The 25,269-nt window shown below is 38.6% G+C and overlaps 1 long non-coding RNA gene across 2 annotated transcripts in view; it reads left to right on the forward strand.

Moving 5' to 3' along the window:
* The first annotated feature begins 239 nt into the window (after positions 1–239).
* LOC146766634 (uncharacterized) overlaps positions 240–25,269 on the forward strand; it is a 113,365-nt gene continuing 88,335 nt past the window's right edge. Inside the window, exons 1-2 of one of the 2 annotated variants that reach the window (XR_014957339.1) lie at positions 240–4,645; positions 4,779–4,868. This is a non-coding gene — a long non-coding RNA (uncharacterized LOC146766634). The remainder of the gene's footprint in view (positions 4,646–4,778; positions 4,869–25,269) is intronic. The other variant, XR_014957340.1, reaches the window with a different exon arrangement.

The raw sequence follows: 25,269 nt of genomic DNA on the forward strand, positions 1-25,269 counted from the left end.
TATTATATCTTATGGGCTTATATCTGACAGCCTAATGCACATCTAGAATAGAAAACAATTCTATTTTGGTTTTTAAAAAAAATAATATGACATTTTCATATTTCCATTTGCATACTCTGAGAGTTTTCAAAATCCTGGGGGAAAATCAGCGTGACAGAGAAGCCCTTGTCTGGCAAGGTTGGGTACCTGGCAGTGAAAGCATCCCCTGCACTTTTCCTCTCAGCCCCTGGCCAACACGGTAAGGAAAAGTGCAGGGGAGCTACAAGCAAAGTGTTGTTGCAGTCATCTGTGCACTTCAGGATAGAAAAGGTGCTTCTAGAAACATATTTGGGAAAAGTCAGAATTTTGAGTGCTGTTTATGGAACCTGTTATTAGAACTGCAGCATTTACCAGGGTTACCCACAAAATACCCAATGTAACCACGGGTTCTGCCTGCACTTGGAAATGAAAATATTGGTGATAAATTATTGGTTAAAGTTTACTTAGGAAAAAAATTTGCCTCATCTTCTGATTTTTATGCTAGCAAAGGATCTACAGAGTTATGCTGTGATAAATGTTGGGCTTTGTGTTTGGAGATGACAGGTGTCTAAGGCATTATCAATATTTTGGACCAGCTCTTTTTGGTTATATTTTCTGTCTCTTGCATTGTTCAGGGGGCAGTCATGAAGTGAAAATTTTCTCCAAGATATTTCTGCACAATTTTAGCCCAGGACAAGCCCATTTGAACCCTGGCCACTAATGCTGCTGCACTGCTGTCCCAGCACAGAACCCTGGGCTTCTTTTCTTTCCTGTGCTACCTTCCAGGAGCCCCTGGAATCAGCCACATCCACCTGCTGAGAGCAGCTTTACCCAGCCATAAAGTGTCTACCCTTGTGTGCTCTAAGATCCAATATGCAGTGAGAACATGCTACTAAATAAATAAACCTGGCTGTTCTTTTGCACAGGCTCTAACTCCCTCTTTCACAGATCAGAAGGAAGTCACTTAAATCCAGTGAAACCCAGACTCCCAAGTGAAATGAAATAGACTTGGGATAAGTCTTGCAGAGTAAAAAAGTATATCTTTTTACCATGTACCCTTGAGGGCTGTAGTAAATATGTTACATTTAATGTAGTGTTTTTATGAGCTAAGAACACAGCCTGATTAATTTTTTTGTCTCTGATTATTTAACACTGTATCATATCTGAACTTCTACTTTCAGTAAGATCTGCTATGATTACTCTGGGGATGTGAAAGCCAAAGCACAGGCTTTATCACAGGGTTGTTTTAAATAAATATTTGGTTTGATTTGGTTGTTTTCTTTTGCCTGCTTTCACCACCTGTTCAGCATCTTCTCCCATAATAAACCAATTAGTGTCAAGAAGTTAATGAGGGGGATTGTGGTAGTAGCTCTCTGGCCACAGAGAGTAACACACAACTTTCTTAGGTATTGTCTTAGGGAAGGTTATGAGAAGATTAGGGAAAAGAATGATAAACAATTTTTATTTTTACTCACACTTGTTCTTGTGAACGTGTGAAATGTGTTATGAAGACTTGTTTACTAAAGGGTAGTTTTTAAATTAGCTAATAGTGATAGTGTTTAGATTAAAGAACTAATTAGGTTTACTTCTATTGTGACTGTCTGTAAAGACAATGAGTTTCTTAGTAAGTATAGTATAATAAATTAATAGATCAACCTTCTAAGAATCATTAAGTCAATACTAATTACTACCCAGCCAGGGCCCACCGCTGTGGCAACAAGGAACGCTGAGTTTTGGGGCAGACTGGTAAAAATTGCTGGAGAATGGAGAAATTCCTGCTCATGGGAGAAAAGCAGGATCTTAATTCTTGGGTGGCAAACACAATGAAAACCTGGTGAGTCTATTGGGGCATACTTCCCACACCACTGGCATTTTTCTATCTAATGTTGACAGAAACAGAGGAAGTAACAGAGTCTAGTACATTTGGATGGGATGACCAGACAGTATTGGTGAGCAGAAGCAGAACACATTTAAAAATGGTCTTGTTATAGGAGGTTTATTGGGCAGACTTTCCATCTCTCCACCTTTCTCCAACCCATTTCACACTCTCTTAAGTTAAACCTTGTCTTAACTTCTGGTTTCTCCCAGCCTCTTGCATCTGTTCTTCCTTCTCATATTAACAATCAGCCAGTGAATCCTCTCTGGAACTGAGGAGCTGAGGTGTGCAGGCAGCAGCAGCCTGTTGCCCAGGTCACTCTCTGGTGGGGAGACTCTAACAGCTGGTGAATACTTCTCTGTGCTCCCCGTTACTGTGTTTAGACACTCCTTGCATGCATTCTGTAGCCCTTTTTCATCTCCAGCTCCCACTGAACTCCCTGTACAGTTTCCAGCTTTGGGAATATACATGGTCTCCTTCCATGGGATGGTTGTGCAGAAGCCAAAGCATGTCAAATCCCTCTCCAGACAGCGTGGTGGGAGCTTTCTGAAGATTAAGTCAGCAAAGTAGAATGACTCAGCCATAGTTTGAACCACTAACGTATAGCTACATTTTTCAGACAAGAAAAGCTAGACAGTAAATCAGATGCATTTTCAAACCACAGAGCAGAATGAAAGTGGTGGTTATGATACAAGCTGTTTTATCACCCTAGCAATTTTCCAGTGGTCTCAACTATAATTTTAGTAAATTCAGCTGTGGTGTTTAGTTAAAAAAAAAAAAAAAAAAGGTTTTTGTTTAGGTTTGGGGGGTTTTTTTTGTTGGTGTTTTTTTTTCTTTTAAAGTTTTTTTCTTTAATTGACTGACTTTTTACACACTGCAAAAGGTCAGGGGTGAATGTGAAAGGTTGATTAATTCCTCTGAAAGCTCTACCTTCCTCTTTAAAAAAAATATTATATAGTCCCTTTGTCCTGAAGTTGGCAATTTTTCTGTAACAATCTGTATTTGTGGTCTAAATCAGCCTTATTCCAGCAAAGGGAGGCAGGGTTGGCATCTTTGAACTAGAGACATAGATGTAGCAAGGTTGTTTTTTTATAATCCTAGAGCATACTTTTTACAAGCCTGCTCTTTAATTTTGGTGGACATTGTGCCCAGTCTCCTTTCAGAGTACTCTTCCAGGGATCACATCTTTTTATTTTTGGCTGGGAAATGAGAGGGTGGTCTGGCAGGGAACAAGATTGCTGGAACTCACCCGTCCCTGCCAGCAGTGGCTCCCAGATGTTTGTAAGATCTTTTCTGAAGCCATGATAATCTAAGAGAATAAGGCAGACAGGATCTGTGGGCAGAATTAATAATTTTTATTAGATTGATATTCTTGGAAAAAGATATATTTTCAGGCACTCTGTCTTCATGTATGACATTGCATTCTGCATGGCCTACCATGGACTGACAGCTTGCGTGCCTGCCATTTACTCTGCTTTTCACAGCTTTCTTTATTTTTTCTCTTCCTCTAATCAAGGCTATTACTTCTTCCTGCAAATGCTGACTCTATAACATTGAGCCTTCAGGAGGTGGCAGAAACTAAACCTGGATTGCTTCATCACAAACCCGAGGTGGAGCAAGTCAGAGGTGGCCCATCCTGAAACGAGGGACAGTGTGTGTTTCCATCCTCCTAAATCCAGAACTGATTTCTCACTGTGTGCTCTGCCCATGCCAATGGCCTTGCAGGGTGACAGAGGCTGTAATTGCAAGAACAAGGTTATGGGGCAATATGAACCTAGAGAGGTTTGCTAGAACAGTCCTTAGTTGCTTGCATTATTTTTATACAAATTTGGGATTTTTTCCCCTTTCCCTTGACACTGGCTGTTGTTTTACAACAGGTCACTCAGTCAATTTCTTGCACAATCGTACTGGAGCTGAACAATGACAAAGAATGCTATAGAAGTAATGACTCTGAATAACCTTCTCTTAAAACTCCTAATAGTTTAACCAATACCTACTAGAAACACCAACATGTGTATTACAATGATTTCCTAACTTCTGCATGTGACTATATGAATATCCAAAGTACGCCTGGAAAGTGCAAATGCTATCATTTTTATGATTTTCCTCCTCTTACTCCAATTCTTTTCCTCCTATGACTATTTTCTGAACAACTAAATCTAATGACGTTAATTGTGCATGTCTCTAATTTGGCTCTGCAGAAACCTTGCAATGGCAGTTGCCAGGTGTTTCTGCTCATGGCCAGCCACTCCTCACTCTGGTATATTATCCTGAGGAGGTGAATAAGAAGTTTCTTGGAAGGTATTAGTTTCCTGGGTCCTTGTTTGGGCCTGCTAGAAGACCTCTCGCTAATTATCGAACCGGTCATGCAATCCTGCTGAATTACAGTGTAAGATGTTACACCTGTGAAATCTTCTGCCAGATAGAACAGCTCTCAAGTACAACTGAATGTATCAGTGGCAAAGTCAGCTTTGTCTGTGATGAAGTGAAAAGCTTTGTATCATGTGCAACATTTCTTTAACTGTATCCATGGCTTGGCACTTAAATTAACCACACCCAGCTGTGATAAAAGTGCCAAGCTCAGCACCTGCGTCCACTTTGGAGGCCTGGAGTTAGGCTTGTTAAGGGTGATGAGGTTCAGCTGTTCTGGGGCCGTTCTCTTCACCCAGGCACTGCACAGAAGGAGCCCTGGGAGGACCTGGGGCTGCTTTTGGTTTGGAGTGGAGTGCAGATAACATGGGTGCCTTGGAGGTGAGGAGGGCTGGGGGAGTTTTGCAGTGTAGTTTAGGAGAATATCACAGGTGTGCTTCTCTTAAATGAGAAAAAAAGAAAAAAGCTGAAAATCTCTTCTCCATTACTAAGGTATTTTTCTTCCCCCCTTTAGGGAGGGCAGCAGTTGTGGATTGAGAACCAAGTAATTATTTCCAGAACCAAGAAGCCTTGTCCTAAAATGCCTGTAAAGCTGTGATTAAAGGTAAGTCAGAGACCTTTCAAGGTGTCTTCCTATCTAAAAGCCAGTATTATATGTATCTATACTTTGGATTCAGTATTCATTGAGGGGTATATGTAGTAATCATTTTAGTGTCTTTTGCTTGGAATATCAGCAACAATGAGATCTCCTAGGGAAACAATTTATCATTACTGTCTGTACTTTTCAGAAGGACACAGAGTTGGGGTTTTTTTTTGTATATTTCTTGTTAATTCTGATTTATTTTGCTTTAGATCCCTCCATACTCATACTTCAAAATTAAAGGATTTTGAAGCTATCAGTTTCAGTTGAGATGTGTCCATTTAATAACATACTTCACAGGTGTAAAAAGAAAATACTGTGCTTGAAAAGGAAAAAGGTGTTAAAAATAGTGTTGAAAAAACAAATTTACTCTAAGGAACATTCTGAAAGTCTTTCAAAAATAATTGCATCTCTGAAACCTTAAAATTATTTATTATTAATACAAATTAGCTTTGAAGTTGAAAGTCTCAAATGGAACCAGGCTTGCTACAGATAAGCTGGACAGCATATCTGTGTTTGAGGGAGACTGTCCAGAGAAAGGTGAGGGAGCGGGGGAAGAGTCTGGAGCATGAGTTTGACGAGGAGCAGCTGAGGGATCTGGAGAAATGGAGAATAGAAGAGAGCCATGGAGCTGTCTACAAAGAGAGGTGAGATGGGAGTCAGTCTCTTCTCCCCCTTAACAAGTGGTAGAGCAACAGGAAATGGCGTCAGGTTGCACCAGGGGAGGTTTAGATTGGGTGGTAGGAAAACTTTCCTTTTGGGAAGGGTCGTTAAGCCCTAGAATAGGCTGCCCAGGGAAGTGGTGGCGTCCTTATCCCTGGAAGTATTTCAGACCTGTAGTATTTCAGACATTCAGCATGGCACTTTGGGATGTGGTTTAGCGGTGGACTTGGCAGTCTTATGTTAACAGTTAGACTTGATGATCCTAAGATTTTTTCCAACCTAAATAATTCTATGATTCTGATGAAACCTTCATTATTTAACCACACGAGTATAATATGGTAATTCAGAAAAGTGGTGCTCTTATTCAGTTGATCATGTTGAAAGAAATTGCTAATGTTATGGCTGTTTATACCATCAAATATCTCTCAGCTGCGTGGGCTGTTCCATGGCTCCTTTCATCAAGACTTGATCTGTGATTTATAATTCACAGTAATGAGTCAGATTTCTGGTGGTTTCCCCATTGCATCTGGAGGAAGCATTACTTTAAGGTAAAGCCTTAATTATTTATAGCGGTAGAAAACCTTAAAAGTGACTTAATTTTTCCAGCTTAGCATAATACTGGGTTTTTCTAGTTGCTTCCATATAGCTTCTCACCATACACATTAATGAGGCAAGGGCTTTCATTAAGAAGAAAATTTACAGAAATTTTGGAGGAAGAAAACAAGTAACAAATTTGTTCTTGCTAACAGGTGTAGGTCTCTTCTAGTCACAAAAACATGAGTTTGGCCTCTTTATTTCAAAACATGTATGGAAATTGCCCAATTTTGGGGTTCATATGGCTATGTTTATTTATGTTTATGCATTAATAAATTAAATACCAAGACATGTGAATGTTAAATGAAGCTCAAAATTAGGGGAGAAGGGGAGAAATTAACAGTACAGTAGAAAAAGAATGGAAAAGAAATCTCTGACAGCCAATGACTTGGTTGTTACCACAGTTAGTTGTTACCTAGGGCTGTGCTGGCCTTCAGGGTAACATTTATGCTTATGTTTCTATACCCAGAGCTGAGAAGGCCTGCTCAGCAGGGGAGGAGGGTGAAGCCTCTTTTGTTCTGGTCCACCATAGCCTCACCTAGATGTCTAATGGGCTGCCAGTAGCACAGCTGAACCTGTATTTCAGAAAGGCAGAGGCACCTACTAGAACAGGTCTTTTCCCTGTCCCCTGTACAAGGCAGGAACCCAAAACCTGTGGTAGTTGTGCAATGCATTAAATATGAAGTGCCTTGCCAACTCTGGTGCCTGAGGCAAGGGTTTCATTAAAAATACCCTCTTCACAGAGTGCCTAACTTCTAACTGTAAATGCTAGCAATTAAGTCATTCAGGTTTTTAATGACAACCTTGAACTTAGTTGCCCTGGATCTTGGTCTAGTATTGTTTCAGTTCTAGAGCAGAAATCCCCTAACCCCATTTGCTCTATTAATTGCCTTGTCAATAAGAGCAGTAACCTTCTTGGGTGGCCATACATCTGGCGTGTAATATTATATGAAGACTGTAAAGCAATTTAAAAGATGAAGTTGTTTAATGCATAATAAGAATCTGAATAGCCAAGGTATTCAGAAAGAGTGTTACATCTGTCGAATATCTTTAGTTTGTTTTCAGTGGTTCTCTAGTACTGGTTGTTTTGGTTTTGGGGTTTTTGTTTTTTTGTTTTTGTTTTTTTTTTTCCTCAAATGCAATGCAATCACTTTGGATCCTGAAGTCCTGAAATTACAAACTATGAAAAAGAGCTAAGTCTCAAATAGTTATTAATCAGTCAGAATAAATGTTTTATAAAGTTTGAGTTGATTTGTCTCCCTACTTCTGTGAAATTATTTATGCATGGAACTAATTTTTAGTAGTCCCTGAGCCTGTGCAGTGTTGCTGTGTGTAATAACTGGCTTGGCCTACACAGTGAAATGATGCACGGGCCAGAGGAAATCTTCCTGCATAGCCAATCCTCCCAATTTCAAACAGCAAAAGCCAGCTCAGCTGGAATACATCCACATGTATGTGTATATAAAAACTGCAAGTATAGGTACACACTGTATAAACAGCTGAAGAGAAATCACTGAGTTCCCCAACAGAACCAGAGAGAAGAAAAAATGGCAAGTAGGGTACACAAATCTGTGGGGAGTTGAGAAGGGACTGCTTTCTTCAGTTTCCTGGGAGACAATTTGACATAGAAACAGAAGAAATCCTGGCTCAAGCAAAGGAATGGGTTAGTGGGTGCTCTTTAGAGTGCTTGTTCCCACGCATAAGCTTTCAGAAGTTTTAGGGCTTATTTAACTGTATGCCACTTCTAAACAGCATCAAGTAGAACTAATTACTTGTTTATGTTTATTTATTTTCCAACAATACAGACTTTACTGGCAAACAACTTCTTTCCTCTCAAAACTGACTGTAAGAGTGGATTAAAAAAGTGGCAAAAGTTTGGTTTTGTTTTTAACGGGATTTTTCTAAGGTTCTCAGACCTAAAATGCATAATAAAGCTAAAAATGACACACCCAAATATGAACTTTAGATAAAATTGGATGTTCTAAAAATATTTGAAGTTGCTCCTGCTTCTGTTAACTTAGTGGTAGTTACAAGAAATTTTTGTTTGATAACAAATTGAATCCTGAGTCATGTCCAGTATCAGACTTATACTGCATCAGGTATTTTCATCTTGTCAGTGGGAATTATATTCTAGGATTTCTGTAGGCATGTTCAATTGCCTATGTGTTTTCAATTCCTCTGTTATAAAGCTTCTCTGTAAGTAATTTTTCATGGTTTCATGAGTATACATGGTTCTGAGGGTTTGCTCACTAAATACAAAAGTAAGAAAGAATCTTGATGGAGTAGAAGTTATGTGGCCCCTTTTGGTATGAAGTTTCAGAAAGAATGCATTAAAAATGAGAGTAAAGGCAGAGAACTACAAAATTAATTGAGCTATAAGGACATGCTGTGTATTGAAAGGTATCTATTTGGTCCATTAACTTCTCCAAGTAAAGGTTAAGATGCTGCTTAGCAGTGGTCAAGTGTCTTTGCAGGGAAAAATTATAGAGAGCTCTTATATTCAGCTGGAAAACAACAGAGAAATCTAATTGTGAAAAGAGAAGCTATGTAAATTCAGACCAGAGATAAGGCAGTCTCTTATCAGTAAGGGTTATTCATCACTGGAACAGCTTACTTAGACATGTAATAATTTTGCCTCCGTTTAGTGTATGAATGAAGATCCTTCTAAAAGAGATGCTATAACTCAAAAGCAAATTACAGTCATGAAGCATAAATTATTGGGTGAGGTTCACTGGCCTGTGTTATGCAGGAGACCAGGCTATGCTTCTTAACAGTCCCTTTTTGCCTTACACTCTGTGACAAAGTAGCTGCCAGCAGGATTATTTGGAGGTATAAACCCATCTTAAATGTACATCCCTATTGAGCTTGATGAATTTTGTAAGCATACTTTATGGATCAGGCAAAGAAAATATTGTCCACAAGCACTTGACTGGCACTGTGTGTAGGAAAACTTAGTCTTGTAGGTTTTCTAAATGCCTCCTTGTAGTCAATCCCAATCCATTAGAACAGTAATGGTAGGAAAATCTGTTGTTATCAGCCTTGTTTGCTTAATTCCACTGAACTATCTAGTGAAATCCTAGTAAGGCTGCTGGCATATTTACAGCTAACTGCAAAACTATTACAGGCTGATGGAATCTGAAGGACAGCTTGTGATATCAGTAAAAAACACCAGATGTTACATGCAGGCAAATGTAATAAATTAACTGACATAGTTACAATTGATAGGGTAATAGCCCAAATTCACAGACACTTTAATAATGGGTGATATATAAATATGCTCACTGCAATCATTTGGGTTATTCACACTGTCTAGTTACTTGCAGGAGCCTTGTTTCTTATCCTGTCTAAATAACTAAGAGATCAGACCTTAAGTAAGCTTGTACAGGTCTGATGTATGTTTAACACCCTTTTTCAGCAGACTGTTAATGCTGGTACAAAAGGTTCCTGTGCTGGTGGTGAATAGTTCTGGAATCAGAGCTCAGCTGTAGCTGTATTTTTTGTAAACAAAGAGGACAAGGGCTACTGCCTCTTGGTGGTAGACCAGCAGCTTTCACCAGCTAAAGATACAGAGGTCTCTTTAGGGAATGAATTGTTGGCCCTGAATGTGACTTTTTCCTTAGAAAAGGACCTCAAAGGACACTATGTTCTCTTCAAGGTCAAACTGACATGAGCAAAAAAAGTCTAGATGAGTTACAGGAAAAAAACTATTGTGCTCTTTATACAGACTTCTTAAAGGAGCATGCCAGGTTGACATCATGAAATTCAAAACAAAATCTGATTCTTATTAACTGTAATTAAAATATGGTTTTTGTGTCAGCTAAGTACATAATGCCCTTAAAAGATCATTATCTTGGGATCTGTCAAGGTTGAACTGTCTCTATGGTAAACTCTGAGAACATATTTCAGAACTGACTAGGTTGCTCTGAAAATCCATTAAATCCTAGTAATTCAATACATCCTTGTTGTCAACTACCACTGAAAATATATATTTATTTCACTAAAAATATTGTAGTCTATCCAGCAGGAGTCATATGCTCTGGTTTAATTAATGACTAACTTAGCTGTGTATTTAATAGCTACATGTAGGATGGTCATAGAGAACATTCTCAATTCACGTTTTTGTAAGGGTAGATTTAAACTCACTTTCCTGGAAAGCTGATGTGGGGCCAGCTGTCCTTTCTCAGCAGAGGAAGTGCTCTGGACCCTGTCAGGGTTTGCTCCCTTTTTTCTGTGGTGTCTGGGCAGTAAAGGGGGAGGAATGGGATTGCCAGGCACAATGCCTGCTGCCATTCCTGCTTGCCCCATTGCTAAGGGCTGGCTGTGAACCCTTCTGCTGCTTGTGGTGGGAGAGTCCTTGGTACCTTGGGCTGTGGCTGGGAACGAAGCTCAGAGCCAGGCAGGACTTTTTTGTGGCTTGAGGACTTCCCTTGAGGACTTCTGCACAGGCTGGATGAGTCCCTGCCAATGCCACTGCTGAAGAGGGAAAGCTTTATCAGATACTGGACAAACCCGGAAGGACAGCACCAGTACCACAGGGGGCAGGATGGGATCGTGTGGTAGTTTCTGACCAGTACATCCTGGCTGTGAGAGCCCAAGGGTGTCTTTGAACTGCTCTTGCCTTGACTGTTGCAGGTGTAAGTAGCCTCTAATATGGTTCCCTTTGTTGCTTGGCTTTATAAAAAAGGGTAAAAATTTACTTCTAAATAAATCCTCAGGATGATCTGTAGTCTGAAGCTCATATCAGTCAAAGCTGAGACTAATTTGCATCTATTCACTATTCAAGGCCAATTCTGACTGTATTCTTAGTACAGTTTTCTTTCACTTTGTTCAAGCAGAATTGTGAGAGTTTTTGTAACTAATTTAGAAGCAATAACTGTATTGATAGGTAGTGTTCAAATGTTCTTGAAAGGCTTAGGAATGGGGATCAATTCCTGCAGCAGTTTTAGAATGTTGGCCAAGACATTTTTATTGAAAAGTATAGACTATTCTTGGACTGGGCTGCAGTTAGCTCATTTATTCCATGATGGGAAATGGTCTTTTGAGAATGGAAACCAATGTTGCAAAAGACAGATTTCCTAATTAGCTCTTGTTACTAAACCCTAAACTAGGCTACAAGTCAAGGCTTGTGGCAGCATTCTAAGGTGTAGTTTTGACCTGCTAAAGCTGCCTATAGGGACAGCCAAAAAAGCAATTTTGCTGTGGATGAGCTCCTTTGTCCTAGGAAGGAAATTATAAGTAAGTCAGAAGAATATCCAGGTGGCTATGTGCTCTTAAAATACTCTTACTGCACCCTCAAATTTTTCATTGACATCTTTAATAGTACAGTTTCTCTCCTCCTTCTTTTTTAAATCCTGGTAAAGCATTGCAAAAATTGTAACAACTTAAAGGGTTGAAATTGTGTTTGAAAAGCTGGCCAATGTGGGTTTGATATCTTTTCATGTAACCAAATTAGTTACCTGCAGGTAGTGCTAAGTGTTCAGAAACACAAACCAGACTGAGTCAAACAAATCATTGTTGTGGAATTTGAGGTAAACAGGATGTAAATAGAACATTTGGAATAAGTGTGCTATTTCTAGAAGCAATTATTCAGCTTTTTTCTAATAACTTTTTTATCAAGCTCATTCTTATAGATAGAAAAAAAATCTGTGCATAATGTATAATAGTTCTCAGAAGAGATTCTATCACAAGTGTGTTTAATAATGTTGATTGTTGCATTAGACATTTGGAGGACAAAGAACTGCTTGTAGTGAGTTTCTACAACATCTAGTGCAGCCAGACAGGGCAGGTTTGCAATGTTGGAAAGGTGCAAGGCATTAGTAAAGAAAAAATAACATAAATAACTAATGATGATTAGTTATTAAAGGGAAAAATTGTGCTTAGTGAGTATATGATCCTTGGTGCCACAATTATGTTCACAGTCACTTCATTACCTCCTTTCTGAGAGATGGGGAGGGAGGAACAGTTACATTTTCCTCTTCCCACATGGTTGTCAAGCAGATAATTATATTACCTCTCGTTACTGTCATAAATCTGTTATAATGGGGATCAGTGCCTACTTTAAAGAAAAAAACCTAAATTCATGAATTTGCTTAGCATCTTAAAAGATCAAATTCATGGGTTATTTTAGCATCTGATAAAATAAGGACTGAAGTGAAATGTAATACCATCTAGTTTAAGAAACAATTTCTAGAAACGCAAACTTGAAGCCAAGGGCAGCGTATTAGTTTTATCTCTGCAGAAGAAAGATGAGGCAACTGGTCTTTTGACAGAGAAGGATAGGGAATTTTATTATTATGTAGAAATTTGGTAAGAATTAGATAGTCTTGAGCTGTCACTTTAAACAGAGCAGATATCAAATATATAATTATAATGCATAATTATTTCTTTAGATTAATTGAGAGTTGAACAGGTATACACTATGAACTGAAAAAAATTGCCTTTGAAAATTCTGAAAAGGTGAAGGGGTAATGAAAGTAACTTCCAAAGAAAACTTTTGACTATTTGGGATGGGGTTTAGATATTCTAAACCCCTAAATCTAAATCTACGGATATTTGGTCTGAAAACCAAGAACTGATCATCTGGGAGATGTCATGAGTTTTTTGGCTTACTGTGACGAGGGATGCAATTTCCATGCAATATGAAAGAAAGTGGCATCCATCCCATAATTCAGATGATACTGCAGACATTAAAAAATAACTTTTAAATCATGGAATCTGTATATTGTCAATTTATACTAAATGCTTTGTGAAGAGAATGTTTGGTTCACAAAAGTAAGACAAGCAAATGCAGTTTTCCATCAAAAATATTTTAAAAATTTATTCTTCAGAATATAAGCAAATAGTACAAATTACCATAAAAATGCTACACTCTTCATCAGGGGTAAATAACAACATTAATTTTCCGTTGTGTACTTATCTACCAAAGATTAATTTTATAGCTTTTACATCTAATAAATTGCAATGGTCTCATTACAATTACAATGTAACAGTGGTAACATTTCATATGGAATTACCTGTTCAGGTGGAACAACTAAAGCAAGGCATGCAAATATTCCTCATGCCTTTTTAACTCCTTCCCTGGTCTGAAGGGCAGAGCTTATATTCTTTTCCTTCTGGAGCAGCTCTACAAGACAAAATCTGCAATATTTTGTAGCCCAAACAGAAGTCAACATGGGGCAGGAGAAGTCCCTCTGATGATTTATCACTGTTTGTAGTCCTGCAGATCTGTGCCTTTCAGCTGGTTGTGCTGTTAGCTTCAGGCCAGGTATGAGCAATTGTACAGTATATTCTGTAAGGTGATGTAGAAAACATAAGAATTTTGGTTCAAGCAGCAAAGGAATGAGCTTCCAAAGGAGTTGGTGAGGAAACAACAATAAATACCTAACAGAGGTCTAAGTTTTAGTCCAGCAGCAGATACACAAGAGGTCTAGTATTAAAACCTCACCTTCTGTATAGGACATTTATTTCCAGATCTGCTAGAACCACCCTCCTTTCCCAAGGTGGGGTCAGCTGTCTCCACTCTCTCTGCCTCTTCTTCCTTGCTGTAAAACCTTGCAAAGGCCACTACAGCAGCTTCTGGCTCCTGCACTTCTGAACACTGCCTTTTCCCCATTTCCTTCAGTGTCATTTCCATCAGCTGAAACTTCTAAGCCCCTAAACCTATCTTATATGAGAATGGAAAGATTTCCTTTTCTGCCATAGTTGTGCTCTAGGCATTGAATATTTTTCATGTCATTCCCCTGCTCTAGCTGATCGTTCTTATAGTCTGTTAGCAAAAGTGGAGGTAACCCTTACCCTGTGACATATACAAGATTGTGGAATTTGTGCTTGCAATTGACTACAATTCCCTGATCCTGTTTTGTAGATAAGTTACAATCCTATATAATTTTCTTTTTGAAGAAAAATACTCTTTACCTACTGACTTTTATCTATGGGTTTACTGGTTTTTTTGTTGGTTTTTTTGTTGTTGTTTTTTTTTGTTTTGTTTTGTTTTTTTTTTTCTTGTCTAGCATTCAAATTAACTTTGACCATCCATAGAGTGGTATTGGAGCCAGTGCAGAACTCTTCTTTGAGACACCCTTCTCTCCTGACAGAGAGCAGCTGACAGCTGCCCTCTGGATATGATTTTCAAACCATTTCAAAATTCTTACTAAAGTCGGGACATGACATCTACTGCTTCTCCTCTGCCCATAGCACCTGTTATCTGAAACAAATAATGTCAGATCAACCCCATTCCCTTCTGTTACATTGTAATGTCCATTGTGGAAGTGTCAAATGTCATGTTATCATCTAAGTATTTCTAAGGAGTCCAAGTATTTTTCTGCATGTTGAAGTTAAGCCAGCTGGGATATTTTCTTTCAGCATCCTGTCTCTGCTAAAACATCTGTTGATATAACTGAGTGCAGCTGCAATAGCATTCATGTTACAAGGTATATACAAGTTTCACAGCCAACTATGGGAATCTTTAGACAGTGATGGATGGTTTTGACAGCAGCAGTAACTCACTGTGACTGACTCATCCTTAAGTCCTTACAGCCACTTCATGCTTAAAACTTACTGCAAGGACCTGAGCTTACAGACACTGAGAGCTCAACCTTGCTCTGAAGCAGCAGGTGCTTGCTGTAACTAGGTGTGAAATAAAGCAAAAGCTTAGTGCTGGTAGAACATGGTAGGCTTAGCTGAAAGCCTACTGTAAATTTTTAATTACATAAATAAATAATCTGAGCTAAGAAATGTTTCTTTAGGACTATTTTCTCCCTTAACCTCTAGTTTAGTAAAAATATCCTAGTGTGTGAAAACTTAAAGTGCTCTGTTTTCTGAAGTAATTGTTGTCAACTTCTAAAATAAATGGTAAAACAATGGCAAAACATATAAATGTTGCCTCTCATGTTAAAGTAAAAATACTTTGTTATTAAGATTCAAAACTATGCATTTCATGAATTAGCAGCTGTATTGTATGTTATATACAGGCAAGCTGACTCCATGCTTGTCTAAAAGATTTCCATCTGTTTATACAGAGTGAGGTGCTAGAAATGCCTGGAAATATATTACAAAGCTGTAAGTGGAGGGGAATTTAATAACAACATCTATATGCTATAAAACTTGGCTAATAAGTATTGTATCATATAAGTTTCTAAACAATTTAATTTATAACTCATGTTATCTGGCTTCCTAATTGAAGTGATATTTAATATTGCACCAATTTGTGACTAGAACTGGATTCTGTTCAACTGTCAAGAGCATTGTGTTAAAATAACCTGCTTCACACTAAGTTTTAAAACATAATATCTGGGTAATTTTAAATTCTATGAAGGTGCTGTTAGTTATACACACTTGTCTGTTAAAAGCTGCCTCAGTAAAATGGCTTAGATCACTTAAGAAAAATGAAACAGTAATAGTAGATCACTTAAGAAAAATGAAACAGTAATAGTAAAAAAATACTGAAAGGTATGACAGGCTGTGGGTGAATAGCTAGAGCCAATTCCAGCTCTTGGATATGCTTGTGACTTCCGATCATGCACATTAGAGAGCAGAATTTGGGCCAAACTGTAAGTATTTAACTAGAAAGCTGGATATAGAGAGGCATGAAAACAATAAAAGAACAGCTGGCAAACACATTCTGTAAAACAAATTGAAAATGAAGTTGAAGACTATACACTTAAAGAAAAAACCTTAATTCTTGCATTCATTTTTTTGAGTCTGTTTTTAAAGGAAATTTGAACACAGGGGAAAAATTAAATACCATTAAACACTTTCAGGAGGAGGGTGATGTCATTGTTCCAATTCAGCTACATCAGTATAGCTGGTTCATATATCAGGCTTCCAGCTCATAAAGTGCATTGTGAGTATAGGCCCACAGGAGAGGAAGTTGAGAAGAAACTGGAAATGGAAAACAAAAGTCTGATATGTAAATTGCTTGTACAGGTGACTTACTATAATAGAAGGTGTTTGTTGCTTAGCAGCAAAAACTATAAAAACAGTAGCATTGTTACGAATTGTTATAAAACTTGAGGGTAGGATGAAAAAGATTGGTCAGCTGACAATGATAGCAGGAAAGGTCAATTACTATGAAAGCACTAAAAAATTAAGAGCCTGGAAGTGAAAAAGATCGAGAAGATACCCCATTGTTGTTAACCAGTGAAGCTACATAAATCATATACTTTTAGTCACTTTCATAGAGGATGTAGCAGTTAGTACTTTAGTGCAAAATGGAAGAGTGTTACTCTTGATTGGCCTCCTGGCATTCAAAACCCTTGTGAAAATCCGTTTTGATCAGTTATATCTGGATTGTTCTCTCTATTCCTTAGTGAAGGGGACAAAATTGCCCCAAGGAAATATGAAGAGATTGACTATTGTTGATTTCAGATTTGAAACCAAGCAAGGTTTGTGCAGAGCAGCAACATCTCATATTAGATCAACTGATTCAGTATCAAGAGCTGTGCTATTTTGAGCAATTTACAAAGTGAGGTTTTTTTGTTGGTCTGCTGCACTTGCAACCAGTGGTTTTGGACATATCACAGCAAAACTGTCCTAAAGCACCATCTCTGTAAGTGAGAGGCAATTCCACTTACGTGACTTTATATTTTCCTACTTTATTCTCCTCCTTTGGCATGCTGAGTGCTGGAGTTACAGCCTGACGGGTAACTCGGGCTGATGTCCCTGTGGCTTGTGCAAGGGGTGGAGAATGTACCAAGGAAACCTAGACAACATCTGATCATGTCTTGGATTTCTGCCTTCTGCTGACAGGCATTGGCTACTCAGGGATGGAACATGCTCTGCGGTGTTTGTGTGGGGAACCAGTCCTGTATTTGCAATTTTATTTGCAGTGTCTGCTAGGACACGAGTGCCTGATACCTGTTAGAGCTACTCCTTTTCCTAGCAGCATTTGCCCTTTCACTAGCTTCAAAGTCAATTCCTTGGGCAAGTGGAGCACTTCCTTACTGAGGAATTCCACTACTTTGCTGCTTAACCAGCAGAAAAGTTTGTGCCTCCTGAAAGGTGTGTGGCACTCCTTCAATTCCTTGCTGTTGGTAAACAGCTGGGATAGATGTTGGTGTGTGCTCTGGTTGGTCTAGGAGAGAAAGAGCACCCTGGTGCTTAGGAATGTTCAAGGTCAAATGCCTGGATATGGATTACTTCTGCCACATGGAGGTACAGAATGAACTTTGGAGCCTCCAAAAATCTGAACTGCATGGGCTCTTAGGAAAAATTTTATAGTATTCACATCTCCTCTCTTTTGCAATCTGTTTTCTTAAGATTATCTTAAATCTCTTGTGGGTTTTTTTAGTTATTATTTTAACCTGGGATGGTGTCAATTTTTTTTAATATGGATCTACTCTGTTGCTATTTGAATAATACTAAATTATGTGAGCATGTGCAAGACTTGTAGGACCTACTTCATATGTCGTTTTGACCTGCCTGAAGCCAAACCAGCCCTACTGGATTAGGTTAATGGTCCCTCTGAACTAATATCTTGCCTTTGGCAACAGCCAGACAGCAGCACATGCTGAGGCAAGGAATATAAAGAAGGACAAACATATGATCCTTGGTGTAGACACTAGTTTTTGTAAGCTCTAACCTTTTTAACACTAAGGCTGCATTTGCACTAATGTTTTTAACAGCCCTTTGAGGTTTTGTTCTATGAACTTGTTTAAATGATATAGAAGTTAATGTTTGCCTGTTTCTCTGATGGCATACAATGCTTCTGATGGTGTTTTGCAACCAGCTACATGAGAGGGAACTACACAAAATCTCAAGGAGTGGCTGTGTCATAGATTGACAGAGCAGTGCAATGGCATTTTCTGTTTAGGTTCATTACACTTCTAATTGTACTTTCACATCTTTTTTCCTTCATGAGTGCTGCTGAGCATCAAGATGCACTTTCCACATAACTCTTTATATAGAATGCAATGTAATCTTCATGTTATAGCTAATTAAGCAATAATGAATTAGGGTTATTTTCCTTGCATATGCAATCCTACTTTGAATTTTTCTTACTACTTTCTTGCTTATATGATATAATGAAATTCTTTACATTTCTCAGTCAGTTTGATACCTGCATTTTTATTGTGCAGAGTAACTTTTCTCACTCTTGAATATTTCATTTTCTGAGAGAATTTTACTTAGATCCTTTGTCATTTCAGGTTTTTTTAGAGCCCTTAATGCTTCTTGCATTTTCAAGAATACCACTAGATGAGGCCTTGATCTTTCACTTTCTCAGTAACTCTTAGACTTGAGCAGTGTAATAACCCTTTGTAAAAAACACCCTCAGCTCTTGCGCATAACATTAGTATGTTAAGTAATTTTGTTCCTTATTGTTTTTTCAACCATTTGAACATGTAACAAAGATTAAATCTCCTGTTCTAGCTGTTTCTGGGTTCTTTTTGGAACATTCCTGAAAACTGGTGTCCCACTACTGGTTTTGGCTGTAGTGTGGATTTAGGTAACAGGTGAAGAGAAATAGGCTGATGTCAGACCACTGATGTTACTGAAGCTGTAAATCTTGCCTCAGTAATTCAGCAATAAATGGAATACACCCTTCTGCATACCTAAAACATAACTAAGAGTCTTTAGGACTTCCATCTTTCTTACCTAACTTTTGTTGCCCCTCTCTCTCCTCAGCAGTGGGCTTTGCTACAGCTTTGGCACACTAACACTTGTTTAAGGTGAAGGGCAGCACTTTAAAAACACCTCTCAAAGCCATAGCAGGGGACATTGTCTGAGAACCAATGCCCTGTGCAGGCAACAGGGACAAGCAGTGCATCAGCAGGTCTTAATGTTCAGAGTGGCAACTAGAGGGAAGGAATATGGAGTCTAGTGATGATTCTATCTGTATAGGAGTGTTTTTCTATTGAGTCTCCTGAATATGAATTTTCATGCTGTGACAACACATGTAATTTACAGTTTCTTGCTTATAGAACTAAAAACTTACACGGTTTCCTTTGTTTTTTTTGTTTGTGTCAGGAACAGATTACCTTTTCCTTGGATTTTTTAGCATTTTCCCATTCAACGTGTTCATCTTTGTCCTTTAAGTAACTCTTTGTTTGGTTTGTGAAGAAATAGCTCTGTCTTGGCATAAGTTTTCAAATGTTGAAGTCAAACATGCAAACTCAGATGTTGCATCAAAGCACTGTAAAAAGGTTCACCAAGATGATCATGGCATTTTAACACTGTTAAATGTCCAATAGCAGAATATTTCCCCTGTGATCACCTAGAATTTGTGATTTTGCTTCTAGGAAGTGAATTTTCAGCAGATGGAGCTCTGTTTGTTTATTACCCCCATGAAGACTGAAATTAGAAAGTCATCACCTTTATCAAGGTCTAATTTATTTAGTAAATGTCTACCAGCATATACATCTGCATTATATTACCCACTGTCAGTTTTCCATGGTTTCTGCACACAGCTTAAGCAGTTAAACTAATTGGCAAGTAATCAAAGTCTTACCCATGTTAATGTTTTCTTGTAACTATCTTATCTTATTTGGTAATGAAAATAGAAATCTAATGACTAATCATCTTGATTTGTGAAGGTGGCAACATAGAAGTATCTGCTTTTAATCCTAGATTTTGCAATGGGAAAAACCTTCTTTGAGCTATGGCTTTAGGCAGGGGAAGATACCTCCCTAACAAAGATGTAGTCAATGTAATTAAACTTGGGGAGAAAATAGCTGCATTTGCAAATTCAGAGTGGGAAATGGCTCTTTGCTGCAGGGCTGGGTGCAGACACCAACTCTTGGCATTTGTGGCCCAAAGACACCCTTCCTTTCCCTACTGCTCTCTTGTCTGTGCCACAAGCACTTGGCAGGAGGTCAGAGGCTGGTGGCACACAGTCTCCTGAGCACTAGAAAGGTGTAATACAGCAAGCAGCCTTTCAAAGGACTGAGCCAGGACAGTGCCCTGGCATGCACTGCTCCCCCCATGAGGAAGTTCGAGCAGTGCATGGCATGATACTTATTGAAGAACCCAGCTATGGGATTGGGATGTGCCTCTACCCCAGCTGAATTCTCTCTTAGGATGATCTGTGCTCTGTAAAGAACAAAAGTCATAGTACTGAATGCCCAGTCAATGTCCATGATACAGAGTGGGCTCTTGGTTAGGTTTTGTTAAATGTGATTCAGCAAATAAAAACATCTAAAGCTGCTCTGTATTTTTCTGCTAATGCAGAAGGAGCACTTGGAAGGATCGTTGTTCCTTCCGACATCTGCTGTTAGAAGGAACATTTATGAGTCAGGAGACTTTTTGTATGTTGCTTTAAGGATGTAAGCTGATCTGCTTGAATTTGGCCATCAAAATGGCTGTAAGTGACTTTAGGTTAAGAACAAGAATGCAGAATGCATAGTGAAGGGCAGAGCTGTGACATGCATATAGCTCTTCTTGAGAAGTGGTCCCAACTTGCTTAAGAAACACAGACATGGTGGATTCAGCTGAAAAATACCAGTTTCCTTGTGTTAACTTTGATTGTCCATCTCTAAAAGTGCTGAGACTGGTGCTGTCAGTAACTTAGTTTTGCTGTAGCCTCAGGACAAGGCTCATGGTTCATGGTAGTGCCCCAGGTCCTTCAGGAAGATATTCAGCCTAGTAACTAGGACTAGATTTACTTTTATCTGTACAGCTTTGCAAATGTTAGAGAGGAGTGTTTGCAGCAGGTCTTGTTGGCTGGTTCTAGTGATGCTGCTCACTTCACAAGTCTAGAGTAATCCAGAGCAGGAACAGGGACTATAAATACAAAGTACATAAAAATGTGTCCATCTCCCTAGAAGAGATTAAAATAATGGAAGAATTAATTAAAAGATGTGATTATCTTTAATAGTTAAAAGACAGTATGATGCCTTCAACATATAAGATACCAGCTGAAGCCTGCCTTGTAAAATTGATGTGTTGGTACTTGAACTAAATGATTTTCAATAAAGCTGACTCAAACTTTTTATTAATCTCAGCTGATGTCTATTATTGAGCATTCAACTGGAGAGAAGGCACTCAGAGCCCTTCTCTTCCCCTTCTATTCTCAAACTCTAAAGGATTAAAGTAATCTCTCCTATGATAGTGAGTGTAGAGAAAGCATTTTCCTGACTCCCCCTTCTCAGGGTCCCAGGGGAAACTGTGCTCTTTGCAGGAATAAGGCACTTCTTTCCTGGCAGTCTCCTTCCACCTCTCTTTTGACCATTTAAGCCTCTATGAGCCATACTTGGTCCCATAATGAATTCAAAGGTAAAGTCAAAGCTTACCAGGCATAACATTTCCCTTAATGTGCTTGAAAACACCTATCTTCATGTACTGTAGTCAGCATCCCTACTCTTGCTTTATACTTGTACAGCTGAGAGAATTGTGTTTTCCTCTTTTGGGGTTGTTTTATGTAAGCTGTAAAAGTTCAAGCAATTGTTAAAATTTCTGCCTGAGATGCTGAGAAACCAAAGAGGTCCTTAGTATAAGGATTGTTAAATAACTACATTACAGCAAGGTGCATTCTGGGGATTATTTATCAGGCATGTTTTACAAATAACTTTTGAACAGGTATTTTGGAAAAAACCCAACCCTATAGCTTATCAGCACCAAAATTTTCAGTTGCATAGTCCATTTTGGTTTGGGCCATGTTACTGCCATTTAACTATCAAACAATCTAGGTTTAAAAATTTGCTCCAGTTTCAGCCCATGCTTACTTATGTATAAATCTCAGTCAGCAGCTGCTTGTAGCTTAGGCAAGATTGAAGTGAATTTAAAGGCTAAAGTGATATTACTCCCTTTAAATAGAAAAATTAACTTCTGTCAGTAAGGTTATAACTTCTAAAGCCATTCTGTTTTGGAAAAAAATATTTTAGAGCAGTGTCTTCTTGAGGCTTATAAATAAGTGCTTAGTTTTACTGCTTAATATATACTCTATGTAATAAATATTTGGCCTGAAAAGTGTTTTACTTTTTAAGCTGCAGGTCTAATTTCTAAGGTTTAGTAGAACCAATTAATTAGGGAATGTATCAAGAGATGAATGGACGTGCTGAAGGTGATCACTGTCATTCAAATAGAAATTTCTTACATGCACAGAGGCGTAAAATACTCATATATTGTTTATATATCCATAACATTGTTCCCCTGCTCTTCTGAATAAGGTCTCTAGCTCTTTGTAGACACCAGTTACAAGTTAAAAGCAGCAATGGTTGCTTTGAAAGTAGCACTTGGCATATGAAAACTGTCTGCTAGGTCTGCTCTTGAATGTTACAAGCTCTCAGGGCAGCACCCACAGGAAATAGTACAAGGCTAAGAGAGTGAACAAGCTGCCCTAGAGTACCTGAGCAGAAAATACACTCTGGTAAAATGTTAACCTTCTTTACAGTGGCTGTATTTAGGTCTGTTTAGTTTTCTCCCCTTCAGATGACAAGTGAAAGATTTTATTTCAGTCTGAATTATACTCTTATGCATATTTTGTGGTTCCTGGATGATATTTGGCTCTTTCACTTACAAACACTTGCATGACTGAAGGCTGATTTTATACCAAAATCCCTCAACTTTTCTGGCACCACACCCCAAACATGAGTGGAAGTAGAATTTTATAAGTAAAATAACTGTTATTCTCTCTAGAATTCACAAATTCATTTTACCTATTCTACTATGTGCCAATAAACCATTGAATTAAGCAAAATATAGTCTGGAATGATGCAAAAGATTTTGTGTCCGCTTGTGCAAGCCAACCCGCAAGCCCTCAGTTAAACACTGTATTAGATGTGCAAGAACAAATCCATGTGTTTCAACAGGAAAAGGAGAACTTGGCTTTGTGTTCTTCAATGAAGATAGTCCAAACCTACCACGAGTGAAGCCCAAAGCAAGGGCTTTTTATTCATTATTTTGTTTGGTTTTGGTTTTTGTATTTTCAATTGGAGTAATGCAAATTCAAAGCTCCATAAGTATGGCCATGTTTCTATGTAAAATGCTTCCATGGTAGAATAATGTCAAAGGCCTGAAAAATAATAATTAAAAAAATCACTCAAGTGAATAAAGTAAAAAAGGCATCTTGCAACCACTATTTATACATTGCCAAATTGTCCCTGAGCACATGATGCAAAAACGACATGTGCATTCATTGAGGGGAACTTGGAGCCTTCTGTGTTCACAAGTAGTTAACAGTGTGCAATGCAGTTCTGGGGGCAACTTTACCTTTGAGTTTTTAACACATTGGCATTCATCACATCATTCATACATGTGAGACCAGAGCTCTTGATCCTGCCAAGGATAGAGAGCTCCAGTAGTTAGCAAGGAGCTGTAGTTCCAGCAGACAAATCCTATGGCTCATGCAAGCAGCAGGGCAGAGCTAAGACCTGATGGATACCTGGCCTCTGAGCGTGGCAAAGGAGGAGGTACTGGAGCAGCTTCAGAAATGTATTGTCACCTCCTTCCTGCAAAATCCTACTTCATGCTGACTGACAAAGGGAAAAAATTGCTGTTAATCAATGAATGTGAACTGTTCAGAGCCCATCTTGAGCCAATTTCTACAATAAGTCTTTTTCCTACACAAGCATCTCCAACACCACAGTTCCACAGAGGTAGCCCAGGGCTGTGGAACCACAAAGGCACTTTGTCTTGAGTAGGGGAGCAAAATCCAGCTTTGTTTTGTGACACAGCTCCTGTCAGCTCGTTATGCTCCCCTGGGGCAGGGTCTGGTCTGTGGTAACATCAAACCAGGCAAGAGACTAAAAAAAGAAAAACAAAGAGTAAGCTATATAGGAGAGGCACTCTTCCCTGGGATGCTCCATTAAAACCTTGTGCAAAGTTTTTAATGCCACTGGTTTTTCTAATGGGCAGTGAATTCTCCAAGTGGCATGCCTAATTACTGTCACATACTCTTGTAACAAAGCAAGGAACCACAATTACTAAGCACTCCAGCCAGCAATCTGATATTAAAATAAGAATGTAAAATATCTGGACTTTGCAGAGCATTTAGGTATGTGCATACATCCATAAGATTTGATTTTGCAAAGGTCTTGTCTTGTTCAGATTATGTTTTTTTCTGTGAATCTTGATTGTTGCATAAGGCCACAAGGGTCCACTCTGGCCATCTAGAGCAGCCTCTGACACACAGCATGACACAACTTCACAGGAATCACTGCCACTGCTCTTGCCTGTGGTTGAGGCTGCATGTTTATTTTAGAGTAAGAGCCGGTGTGTAACCCTGGCCCTGCTGAAGTCTTTAGAAATAACAGCTCTGGCCTTTAGAAAGGCAGAACTTTTTCACAGAAGCTTAAGAAACACCTTCAAATAATAAAAGCCTTCAGACATTGAAGGCTCTCAGTTCTTTGGAACTTTGACCTTCCAGTGTTATGTGTGGGATCTACATGGTCAAGTCATCTATGTAATGGTTCCTGCAATAACTTCCTTGTAGAAAAAATAACTTTTTCCAGTAGAAAAAAATCAAGTTGTGTTTTGTATTTTTATAAGCTCAGGTTGGAGCCCTTGTCTGTCAGATCCTTTTGCTGAGGACAAGGGCTCAGAAGTAACTGAGCAAGCTGCCTTGTTGTGCTTGGATCATCCACGTGGAAATTTGGGTGCCAAAGCATCATGCAAGAGAGCTGTACATGTTCTTATGCTTTCTTACAACAATCTTTCAATAATTTCTATATTTTACAAAGCTTTATATACACACAAAGTCAAGTAAAAATTATAATAATTGTACTATATACTTACATGGTATATAACTGCTTATTATAATTTAAAAAGTATATAATCACATAGTTCATAAAGCAAGTAGGCATGAAGGACTATCAGGGTATAAGGGAAAAAAAAAGTTAAATAATGCAAGAAGCTTGGTTGTAATACTTTAAGGTCTGGAATTAATTTAAACTCTAAGTTGGCTACAGTGTACTTGTGAGTCCTTGTTGGTGTATCATGATACAAAGACCTTGAGTATCCTCTCTGAACCCATGAGCACTGCAAGCCTTCTTGATCAGCTATTGCAGTTCTGTTAAAATACCTTAACTACAAGGTTGAAAATTGTTCTTGTGGGAATCTTGTGTCTTGCTACAGCTGTCATATCACCCAGATCTTTTCTGTTTCACTGTTATCCTGCCTCACAGTGAACATGGAGAGTGTTTAAGGACTGGCAGTTGCAATATAAATTGTCTCTGGC

This window comes from Lonchura striata, chromosome 9 (genome assembly GCF_050655825.1).
Source record: "Lonchura striata isolate lonStrDom1 chromosome 9, ASM5065582v1, whole genome shotgun sequence".
Taxonomy (NCBI): Eukaryota; Metazoa; Chordata; class Aves; order Passeriformes; family Estrildidae; genus Lonchura; species Lonchura striata.